This window comes from Enhydra lutris, unplaced genomic scaffold (genome assembly GCF_002288905.1).
Source record: "Enhydra lutris kenyoni isolate GAN:26980312 unplaced genomic scaffold, ASM228890v2 scaffoldscaffold9, whole genome shotgun sequence".
Classification (NCBI taxonomy): Eukaryota; Metazoa; Chordata; class Mammalia; order Carnivora; family Mustelidae; genus Enhydra; species Enhydra lutris.
Genome location: NW_019154093.1, coordinates 23,262,308 through 23,274,694, shown reverse-complemented (window position 1 = coordinate 23,274,694; position 12,387 = coordinate 23,262,308). Strand labels below are relative to the sequence as shown.

The 12,387-nt window shown below is 40.2% G+C and overlaps 1 protein-coding gene across 3 annotated transcripts in view; it reads left to right on the top strand.

The window, feature by feature from the left end:
- LOC111143367 (heat shock protein family B (small) member 11) overlaps positions 1-12,387 on the top strand; it is a 33,760-nt gene continuing 21,373 nt past the window's right edge. Inside the window, exons 1-2 of one of the 3 annotated variants that reach the window (XM_022497067.1) lie at positions 14-57; positions 10,223-10,289. The gene's annotated coding sequence lies outside the window, so the exon portion shown is untranslated. Of the gene's footprint in view, positions 58-441; positions 463-10,222; positions 10,290-12,387 lie in introns of those variants that run through there. The other 2 variants (XM_022497066.1, XM_022497064.1) reach the window with 2 other exon arrangements.

The window sequence follows — 12,387 nt, the reverse complement described above, 5'->3', positions numbered from 1 at the left end:
AGGCGGGGTTGGCCCCTGGGAGAAGACCTGAGGGTCGGAGGCGCGGATCCGGGAGAGGTAGGCACTGCGCGTGCGTGCTCGCGCGGGGTTGGGTCTCCTGGGTTCTGCAAGCCCCTGGAATTGATCTGAGGTGGGGGAGGGTAGACGGTGCAGGCTCAGGCATTTGCTTGGGGAAAGGCCTTAAGCTGAGGCTACGCACTTCAACCTACCAAGTAAAGGAGAACATAGGGATGGGGCTTGCGGGAGAGGTGGGGCAAATAACCGCGAGTCGAGAAGTGCCCGCGTTCTGGGGGCGGGGCTGAGGGCCGGGCCAGGCTGCGCAGGGCGGGACCTGTGGGCGGGGAGGGTCGAAGAGCCGGGAGTCGGGATAGGCGCGCGCCCCGGGGGCTGGGCTGAGGGCCGGGATGGGCTGCGCGGGGCGGGGTCGGCGGGTGGGGTGGAGCGAAAAGCTCAAGCAGAGAGGTGCGCGCTCCCGGGGACTCCTAGGAGGCCGGGAGTGGGGGGCGGAACTAGGGACAGGGGCGCGCTTTTCCGGGAGGAGTGGAAGGGAGATCCGGATTCCGGACAGTCCGCGCTCTTGGAGCTAACGGGAGGCTCAGGCGAGCGGGGTGGCGGGGTGGCGGGGCGGCCGGGCAGCGAGGCGGCGGGGCGGCGGGGCGAGTTGGGCCCGCGCTGGGATAGGTGGGAGCCTGGCTGGACCGGACCGACGGAGCCGGGAGCTGATGGAGAGGGTTGTGAGGAGGCGGACGGCGGGAGGGCGCTGAGTGGCCGCTCGAGAGGGGACAGGGAGGGGTGAACTCTGACGCAGATCTGTTCTCTCCCTCAGTCCTAGAGACATCAGTGCCAGTTCACGAACTTTTTTGAGCCCCGAAATAATGGTTTCATTCCTAAAAGGGAAAAACAATTGCAGATTGGAATGAAAAAGTCTACCAAACTGTAACCTTTAAACTGCTACGTAACCCATATATAATGATTTATGGTTAATGTAGGATGTGAGTTCATTTAATGTATTTTATGTAATTTGGGGTGGGGCGTCCAGTAGCCTGAGTGCTTAGGACCCTCGGAGGTCTTGAAATGAATGTCTTTGGTCACTGACACCACCTCCTCGCCTCTGTCCCAAACCCATCTCGGTCCAAAGCCATTCATTACACAGTATATGTAGTGATATACCAAGCTGTAGGTCCGGGCCCTGGGAGACAGAGGGTGGCCGTTTTCTAATTTACATAAAAGCTCCCAGTCAGTCATGTGGAGAGTACCAAGTCAGGGATAAAGTGAACTGTGGACTTGACCCCTCAGGTTTTCAGAAAGGACCAGGAAGGGCATGTGACCTGGAGATGAAAGGGTAGCTCAGTGGCTCTGGGACAGGGATGTCCAGGGTCAGGGACCTTGAAAAGTGACAAGGAGGGCACCCCAGAGTGCACCCCCTTTAGTAATCTAGGCCCTGAGGGAATATGTGTGTACTGATTTAGAGTTAAGTTATCCCAGGTTGGGGGGGGGTTGGTTAGAGTGTAGCACAAGCCTGCACCTTGGAGTTGTGGAAGCAGCATTCTCTGTGGGTTTCTCTGGGGCTGGTTTGCCTCTTTCTCGTTAACCATAAACAAGGAACCTTAAAGAGAACTCAAGTTCTGCCATTAAATAATGAACACCCAACACAGGAAATAGGAAGGATACTGATGGATATAGAAGGTACGAAATGAGTTTTATGTTAAAGTACATGTTGACTTCCCTCAGACAATTTAGATGCTAAGACTGTGAGGCAAGGAAAGAACGGAACATTTTGACATTCTTTTCCTTATTCTTACACTCGACATCAGTGCTTGATATTTTTCCCTAAAATATAACTTAACTGAAAGCAAGTTCTCTCCCTAAGTCTCCAACCCTCACAGTTGCACCCCCAAATATATTAGCACAGGGTTTTTCCACCTCTGTATTCACATTTTGGGCTAAGTAATTGTTTGTTGTGGGGGCCTGTCTTGTGCATGGGGGTATTTAGAAGCCTCTGGAAATGCCCACTAAATGCCAGGAGCATCACACACCTCCCCTCCAAGTTGTAACAGCCAAACTGTCTTTCAAAATTGTCAAATTTTCTTCTGGGACAAAATCACCCCCAGTCCTCTTTAAAACCACAGGCTAGAACCCATTGTCTTCAACTTGGCTTCTAAGATTCTTCATTATCTGTTCTCAGTCTGTCTTTCCTAGAACTTGATCCAGTCTAAAAGAACCAATGCAGGGATCCTTTCTTTAGTTTCCTCCATAAATTATCATGTACTCTTCTTGGATACTTTCAGGGATGGAAAAGACTTAAAATTTTTACTTTGCTAGTAAGTTCTTTTATCTTTGATGTCTTCCTGCTTAAAGTTTGTTGAGTTCAGTTCTCCCACTTGGAGTTGTAAAAGAAAAATTCTAGTCCTTTTTCTATTTTGAACATTTGTGATATTAATTACATTTCTCTCTGATCTCTTTTGAAATATTTCAGCCAATTCTTTCAACTTTCTCCATGTGATAACTTATAGATCGTCTTGAACTTTTTGTTTTCCTCTGACAATATTAAACCTGACAGTGTCCTACTTAATATATACTACCCAGAACTGATGTAGTATCTAGATGTAGATCACACTATTAGCACATAGCATTATAATATTAGTTATATGTTTGTCCACCTTTCTTGACTTTGATCTTGAAGGCAAGAACCAAGTTTTAGTCGCCATTATAATCTTAGTTTGTAGTCATCTTTGCATAACTAGCAAGCACAGTGCCTGGTCCTTAGTTGGTATCTAAAAAAATTTTTTAAAGATTTTATGTATTTTTTTTTAAAGATTTTATTTATTTATTTGACAGAGAGATAGAGAATACAAGTAAGCAGAGAGGCAGTTGGAGGGAGAAGGGGAAGCAGGCTCCCTGCTGAGCAAGGAGCCCGAAGTGGGGCCTGATCCCAGGACCCTGAGACCATGACCCAAGCCGAAGGCAGAGGCTTAACCCACTGACCCACCCAGGTGCCCCAAAGATTTTATGTATTTGTTTGAGAGGGGGAGAGAGCACAAGCAGGGGGAGCAACAGAGGGAAAGGGAGAAGCATACTCCCTGCTGAGCATGGGGCTTGATCCCAGGGCCCGGGGATCATGACCTGAGCCGTAGGCAGATGCTTAACTGACTGAGCCACCCAGGTGCCCTGGTATCTAAAAATTCTGATGCATGTAGTTCCTCCTTAACTCTGTTAATATAATCAAAGATTGTATTATTTTACTTTTGGGGGCAAATATAGTACACTCTTGCCTTATAGTGTGACTTTGTAATGAACAAAACCTTATGTTTTACACATCTAGATCAAAGGTCAGCCTTTTTACTTTTTCTGTAAAAGGCCAGATAATAAATATTTTAGACTTTATGAGCCTTATAGTCTCTATCAAAGCTCCTGTGTCACTATAACACAAAAGTGTTATAAGTGTTATAAAAGTATATATGTAACACTTATAACCCAAAAGTGTTATAACTGTTATAAAAGTAGCCATCAACAATGTATAAATGGATGACCATGGCAAAGTTCCAATAAGACTGTTCATGGAGGGGTGCCTCGGTGGCTCAGATGGGTAAGCATCTGCCTTTGTCTTAGGCCCTGTTCTCCAGGTCCTGGGATCTAGCACACATCGAGCCCTGTATTAGGCCCTACATCGGGCTCTCTGCTCAGTGGGGAGTCTGCTTCTCCCTCTGTCACTTCCCTTGCTTGTGTTCTCCCTCGCTCGCTCTCTCAGATGAATAAATAAAATCTTTAAGAGAAAAAACTATTCATGGATACTGAAGTATGGATTTCATGTAATTTCACATAACCTTCACATATCACAAAATAATTTTAAAAAGTTTTTTTTTTTTTTTTTCAAAGATTTATTTATTTATTTATTTGACAGAGAGAGAGACACAGTGAGAGAGGGAGCACAAGCAGGGGGAGTGGGAGAGGGAGAAGCAGGCTTCCCGTGGAGCAGGAATCCCAATGTGGGACTTGATCCCAGGACTCTGGGATCATGACCTGGGCCAAAAGCAGACGCTTAATGACTGAGCCACTCAGGCGCCCCAAAAAGCATTTTAAAATAAAAAGCATTCTTAACTCATGGGCCATACAAAAACAGGTGGCAGGCTCGATTTAGCTCATAAGCAGTAGTTTGCCAACCCCAATTAAAATCAATCCTTGTTTGATTGACGTTTTAAGCCTGAGTACAGACCTTTATTGTTACCCTTATTAAATATATTATTCATCATATCCCATCTTTCTAGCCTGCTTAGATCTTTTTGTGTGCCAATTCTGTCATCTACATGTTAGCTGACATCCCAGCTTTGTGTCATCTTCAAAGTTGATAAGAATACTTTTCCTATCTTTAATTAATAAAAATGTTGAATGGCATCAGACAAGAGGTTTTCCACAGTTCATTTTGTTCTATTAATCATCATTCTTTGAGCGTAGCCATTCAGAGAGTTATAAATATTTACTTAAAGTACTGCCTGTCACCCAACCTACATTTCTCCATCTGGTCCATATGGAATCTTGAGAAGCTTTGTCTGAAGTTTTGTTGAAATAGTCAGAACATGTCCCTAATTGGTACTAACTCAAACAAGCAAAAAGAAATGTATAGGTTTGGCATAACTTTTGTGAACTAATGTTACTCCTGCTTTCTATTGTACTACTATTCTCTTGTTTACATTTTCAGGGCTATCATTTTAATAATGATATTTTAATAATTTTAGAATTTTGTTAAGAATTAACATTCAAGTTCATCAATCTGTATTTCTAGGAATTTACCATCTTACTTCAAACTATGTGCTAACAGTGTTCATCTAACACTAGTTCTCTGGTATCAACAGTATTAAATGCAAGAAAAAAAGCCAAGAAAAAAGGCACAAATAGAAAATGTTAGAACGCATGCCTTTTTTCTTGACCAATCTTACCATGGCTTTTAACACTATCATACTAGATTTTTAAATTATAATAAAAATGAACCTTATGCCAATAAATATAAAAATTAAGAAGAAATGGATTTTTTACAAAATATAAATTTCTTTTTTTTTTTTGAGATTTTATTTATTTATTTGACAGAGAGTACAAGCAGGGGGAGCGGCAGGAAGAGGAAGAAGCAGGCTGCCACTGAGCAAAGAGCCCAACGTGGGGCTCGATCCCCGAACCCAGGGATCATGACCCAAGCCAAAGGCAGACACTTAACCAACTGAGCCACCCAGGCACCCCCAAAATATATATTTGAAAATTGACTCAAGGTGATAGGGAAAGCCTGAAAAGAACAGTTGAATTTGAAATAGTAAAAAGAATCTACCTGCCAGTAGATTTTAGCAGGCTTACAGGATCAAATAACCTCTGTCTTATACAAATTGCTCCAACAACTAGAAAAGGGGGAAGCTCTCTAACTTATTTATGTTGATTATACAACAAGATTACAATCTTGATTATAAAGCCAGGTAGAGGAGTGCCTTGGTGGCTCTGTCCATTGTGCGTCCAACTCTTGATTTCTGCTCAAGTCATGTTCTCAGGGTTGTGAGATCAAGACCCTACCCCATCGGCCCTGCACACAGATGAGAGTCTGCTTGTCTCTTTCCCTCTGATTCAACTCCACCCCACACCCTCTTTCTCTCTCTCAAATAAATAAATAAAACCTTAAAAAAAAAAAAACAGTGACTGAATAACAAAAGAAAATTATAAGCCAGTCTCATTTAGAAATATGCTTGTAAAAATCCTAAATAAAATATTAGCAAACTGAACCCAACTATGGATGAAAATGATAATATACCTTGGCCATGTAGATAGAGTTCAGGCTAGGAACTGGGGATACTATAACAATAGAAAATCTTGATATAATTTATCACATTATCAACCTGTACAAAAATCTACATAACCATCTTAGTAGATGTTAGAAGAACATTTGATAAAATTCAGTTTATTTGTGGAAAAATAAAATTTAATGCACAAAAAGAGAAGGAAATCTCTATAACCTGGTTAACAGTGTCTAGCAAAATCTTCAGTGAACATCACATTTGATGGGGAAATGTTAGAAATATTCCTTGTATGGTAAAGAATAAGACTTTTTAAAAATAATGTTATTTTAAAAAATATCCCGTTTACAATAGCAACAGAAACCATAAGACATCTAATAATTAATCTGAAAAAAGAGGTGAAAATATGTTTGGGGAAAACTAGAGAATAATTTCAGGACTTAAAAGAAGTCTTAAATAAATGGGGAGATATGAAGAAGATAAATGAATAAATGAAGATCTATGTATTTGAAGACTCATTATCATGATATCCTCTCCAAATTAATTTATAAATGGAATTGAATTACAATCAACATCTCAAAATTTTTTTCCTGAGCTTAAAAATCTTCCTAATAATTAAGGTACAAAGCATAGAATTTTTAAAATTAAGTAGAGGAGTTTATCAGATGTTAAGACTTATTATTCTATCATTTTATGTTCAGTCTGTCGTTATATTTACAGTGTGTCTCTTTTTTTTAAGATTTTATTTATTTATTTGACACACAGAAAAATCACAAGTAGGCAGAGAGGCAGGCAGAGAGAGAGGGGGAAGCAGACTCTCCGCTGAGCAGAGAGCCCAATGCCGGACTCGATCCCAGGACCCTGAGATCATGACCTGAGCCAAAGGCAGAGGCTTAACCCACTGAGCCACCCATGCACCCTACAGTGTGTCTCTTGAAAGGGGTATCTGTTGGCTTTATTTAAATTCAGTTGATTAAATAGTGTTTAGTTTATTAACGCTTAATGGAATAATGTATTTGTGTTTTAAAGTATCTTCTTGCTGTTTATTTTCTGTTTCTCTTTATTCTTCTCCTTTTTGGCCTTTCAGATTTATCAGGTATTTTTATGATATTTCATTTTTTCTTTTCTGTTGGCCTTCCTTTAACTTTTTGTTTTATGGCTTTTAGTGGTGAATTTATTCTGATCCTAGGATTATAACATGTATCCTTAACATCCTAGTCTACTTTGAATTAATATCGTATCACTTAATGTTCAACATAAGAACTTTATAAAAGGACTATACAAAAAGTACAGTCTCATTTATCCTCCTTTTGGCTTTTGTACTATTACTGTATTTATTATTTCTACATCTATTAAATCCCTACCATTCATTGCTATTTTTAAAAGTCTTTTATGTTAGCAAGACCTGTACTATTACTAGTGCTCTTCCTTTCCATATACCCAGGATTCAACCTGGAATCATTTCCCTTCAGCCTATAGAACTTCCTTTAATATTTTTTGTAGCATGTGTTTACTGATAAATACTTTCAGCTTTCGTTTGCCTGAAAATGCCTTTATTTTGCTTTCATTTTCAAAGAATATTTTTGCTGGATGTAGAATTCTAAATTTTTTTTTTCTTAAAGATTTTATTTATTTATTGGGGGGGGGGCATGAGAGGGGAGAAGGTCAGAGGGAGAAGCAGACTCCCCGCAGAGCCGGGAGCCTGATGTGGGACTTGATCCCAGAACTCCAGGATCATGACCTGAGCCGAAGGCAGTGTCTTAATCAACTGAGCCACCCAGGCATCCCAAGATTTCTAAATTTTGTGTTAGCACTTTAAAGATGTCATTCCACTGTCTTTTGGCCCCCATTGTTTCTGATGAGAAGACAATTTTTATTCTTGTTCTCCTAGATGTAATGTGTTTTTTGCTTTGATTAATTTTTAATATTTTTTAATATTTTCTTTAATTTTCAGCAGTTGACTAAGATGTGTCTAATTGGGGTTTTCTTTGTGGCATTTATCCAACTTAGGGTTCAAGAGCTCTTGGATCTTGGGTTTATGTCTTTCATAGATTTTGGAAAAATTTCAGCTATATCTGTTCAGATTTTTCCCTAAGCTACTCTTTTTCTCTTCTCTTTATGTGTTACATGTATATCTAAATAGTTTGATAGTGTTTCACAGGTATCTGATGCTCTGTTCTGCTACTTTCATTTTTTTCTCTGTATTTCATTTTGGATCATTTCTGTTGACCTATGTTTAAGTTCAGTGACCCATTCTTATGTTGAGTCCAGTCTAATGCTAAGTCCATCTAATGAATTTTTTTTAAGATTTTATTTATTTATTTGACAGAGATCACAAGTGGGCAGAGAGGCAGGCAGAGAGAGAGGGAGGAACCAGACTCCCTGCCGAGCAGAGAGCCCGATGTGGGGCTCGATCCCAGGACCCTGAGATCATGACCTGAGCTGAAGGCAGAGGCTTTAACCCACTGAGCCACCCAGGCGCCCCTAATGAATTCTTTTTTTGAGATACTATACTTTTCAGTTCTGGAATTTTCATTTTGTTCTTTTTTAGAGTTTCCATTTCTCTGCTAAAATTCCCTTTCTATTCTCCCATTTTGTCCATCTTTTCACTAAATTATGTAACAGACTCATAGTAGCTGTCTTTGCTAATTCCAATACTTGGGTCATCTATAGATCTGCTGAAGTGATTTTGTGCATTGAATGTTGTGTTTAAAAGAATGATAGACACTGGAATATTATGCAGCCATCAAAAAACGAAATCGTGTCATTTGCAACGATGTGGATGGAGCTAGATGCTATTATGCTAAGTGAAATAAGTCAATCAGAAAAAGACAATTGTTATATGATCTCACTGATATGAGGAGTTTGAGAACCAAGACAGGATCACAGGGGAAGGGAGGGAAAAATGAAACAAGACAAACCAGAGAGGGAGACAAAGGGAGATTAAGAGACTCAATCTCAGGAAACAAACAGGGTTACTGGAGGGGAGAAGGGTGGGAGGGATAGGGTAGCTTGGTGATAGACATTGGGGAGGGTATGTGCTGTAGTGAGCGCTGTGAATTGTGTAAGGCTGATGAATCACAGGTCTGTACCCCTGAAACAAATAATACATTCTATGTTTAAAAAAAAAAAGAAAAGAAAAGAAAAAAAGAGTAATAGACACTGAAGTAGGTAATGCCTTTTTCTCAGAGAGAACACAACATTTTCTTTGCCTCACAGACAGGATAAGGGGCACATCACTTCAGTCCTCCTAGGGATCGGACTTCAGTTTACCTCTGATTGCAGGTATTTGGGAGAGAGATCAGTTCCCTCCATCAGGGATTTGAGATCTAAGTAACCAAGATCACATAAATCTTTCTTTGCTTTTCAGTTCATATACCCGGTGTCCTGTGAAGCTCCACTTAGGGCATGGTTTCTTTGATCTTATTAGGGGTTGAGGTGGGTTGGGGCTGGGTAGTAATTTGACTTTACTTAGTTGCACTTTAACTCTGTGACACAGCAATATGGCTAAGTCTCAAAAACATAATGATGAGTGAAAGAAACCAGATGCAAATGAGTGCAAGCTGTATGATTCTATATATATACATTTCAGGCAATATTAATCTGTTTGAAAAAAGGACCGTGCTGCTTTTTGGGAAGGAGCGAGGGAAGTGTTTGGGAGGGGGCGTGCAGATGGCTTCTCAAATGCTGGTAATATTCTGTTTCTTTACCCTGGCTGGTGATTACCTGGGTGTGTTAACTTTGTGAAAAGTTATTGCTCTGTATACTTCTGATTTGTGTTCTCCTCTTTATGTATGTTATAGTTCAGTAAAAAAAAAAAAAAAAAAAAAAAAAAGTGTGCGGGGGTGGAGAAACACAAAAAAGCAAAGTTAAAAGGGAAAATCAAGCTACAGAGAAGGAGAAGATATTTGCAACACATGTAACAAAGAATTTGTATCCAGAAGGTTTTATTTTTAAAAATTCCTACAAATCAAAAAGAAACGGACAAAATTTTTAGAAAACACCGCAGTAGCAAAATGAACAAAGGATGAGGAAAAGCAAATAACAGAAAAAGAGGCCTGAATGGCTCATAATCATATGAAACAGTATTCAACCTCACTACTAATCATGGAAATACAAATTATAACCTTATCAAGATATTATTTCACACCAATGAGATGGGCTAAAGCCAAAACCTCTAATAATACCAAGTTGGTGAAAATATGAGGAAGCAGAAACTCTCAAACACTATAGATGGTAATGTAAATTGTTAAAATTTCAAGATCAAATTGATCAATTACTGACTTGAAGATATGCTGATTCTAAGTTTCTGCAATTTTACTTCTGTAAAGAAAGGCACTTTTTCTTTTTTTTAGCCCTCCTGATGACATTTTTATTAAGCCCTTATAGGATGCCTTGTCTTAAGAAACAGTGAAATCACACCTAATTAAATATGGTTTTCTTTTTTGCTTTAGCTGCCAATTTTCTGTGATATGAAATCAATGTTCACCTGCAATAAGTAGACAGCACAACGTAAGAAAGGTACTGTTATCATAAGACTTTCTCCCACATATGCTAAGGATATATACACAAAGATATACATTTCAAATTTGTTTATAACAGCAAAAAATCGGAAACACCTTAATATTCATCATTACAGAAATGGAGAAATACCTGACAGCAGTTAAAGTGAATAAAGTAGATTTACATGTATCAACACAATAAAAACTTGAAAACGGGCACCTGGGTGGCTCAGTGGGTTAAGCCTCTGCCTTCAGCTCGGGTCATGATCCCGGGGGTCCTGGGATCCGGCCCCGCATCAGGCTCTCTGCTTGGCAGGGAGCCTGCTTCCTCTCCTCTCTGTCTCTGCCTGCCTCTCTGCCTACTTGTGATCTCTGTCTGTCAAATAACTAAATAAAATCTTTTTAAAAAAACCCAAAAAATCTTGAAAACACAATATTGAATGAAAAAAGCAAGTAGTATAAGGATATAAATACTGAGAGATCATCTTTTATTTATTTATTTATTTTTAAAGATTTTATTTATTTATTTGACAGAGATCACAAGTAGGCAGAGAGGCAGGCAGAGACAGAGAGAGGGGGAAGAGGCTCCCCGCTGAGCAGAGAGCCCGATGCGGAACTCGATTCCAGGACCCTGGGATCATGACCTGAGCTGAAGGCAGAGGCTTTAACCTACTGAGTGACCCAGGGCCCCTAAGAAATCATCCAGCTTTTAAAAGGATAGTACATGTCGTTTATGGGTACATATATGATAAAAGTATAATAAAATATAGCAAGGAGAGATACTAATCAACTTCAGAATAGCTAGTACCTCTGGACAAGGAAGGAAATAGGCAAAAATGTTAACATTTATTAAATCTAGGGAGTACGTAGTTGCTTAACATATGTGATATTCTCTGTACTTTGTTGATTATTTATTTGAAATAGCTTCATTTTTTCAAATATTAGCCGGAGGGGCACCTGGGTGGCTCAGTGGGTTAAAGCCTCTGCCTTCGGCTCAGGTCATGATCCCAGGCTCCTGGGTTCGAGCCCCGCATCAGGCTCTTTGCTCAGTGGGGAGCCTGCTTCCCTCTCCCTATCTGCCTGCCTTTCTGCCTACTTGTGATCTCTCTCTTTCAAATAAATAAATATAATCTTTAAAAAAAATAAGATAAAATATTAGCCGGAGGCTGGGGTATAAAGGGTATTGGAAGCCTTCTTTTTCCAAACACTCTCTGTCCATTAATTCTTTATAGATACAGCTTTTACAGTCACTTTGCTTCTATATATTTGTCCGTGCCCTGTCACCACCAGATCAAGGAGGAAGGTGAATGAGATCTGATAGAGTCTTCTCTTGCCTTCTCTGTCTAATCGACCAAGGTCCTTATCTTTTCAGGATATTTTTATTAAGCTCAAAATATTACCATGCAATAGAAATGTCTTTAAATCCATGACCCAAGTGACTAATACAGAATTTAAAAATAAACAAAATTTGTCTTCTCTCTTATTTTATATGTTGCTCCAAAAATAATGATGGTAAGATATTTTTAAACATGTGGATAATACTATTTGCTACTTTAGTTGATAAATGTATGGATAAACAGTCACGTAGTATGCCTGGGTGGCTCAGTTGGTTGAGCCTCTGACTCTTGATTTCACAGTCCTGGGTTAAAACCCCAAGTTGGGCTCTGTGCTCGGTGTAGCGCCTACTTGAAAAAAGAAAAAAAAGTCACAAAAATATGTTCTTATGTTCCAGATTTTTTTTAATTTCAGAAATAGAATGATACAGGGGCGTCTGGGTGGCTCAGTGGGTTAAAGCCTCTGCCTTTGGCTTGGGTCATGGTTTCAGGGTCCTGGGATGGAGCCCTGCATCCGGCTCTCTGATCAGCAGGGAACCTGCTTCCCCCTCTCTCTTTGCCTGCTTGTGATCTCGGTCTGTGAAATAAATAAATAAAGTCTTAAGAAAAAAGAGAAATAGAATGATATAAATAATTTTTAAAAACTCATCCATTAACCAGGGCGCCTGGGTGGCTCAGTGGGTTAAAGCCTCTGCCTTAGGCTCAGGTCATGATCTCAGGGTCCTGGGATCGAGCCCCGCGTCGGGCTCTCCGCTCAGCGGGGAGCCTGCTTCCCTTCCTCTC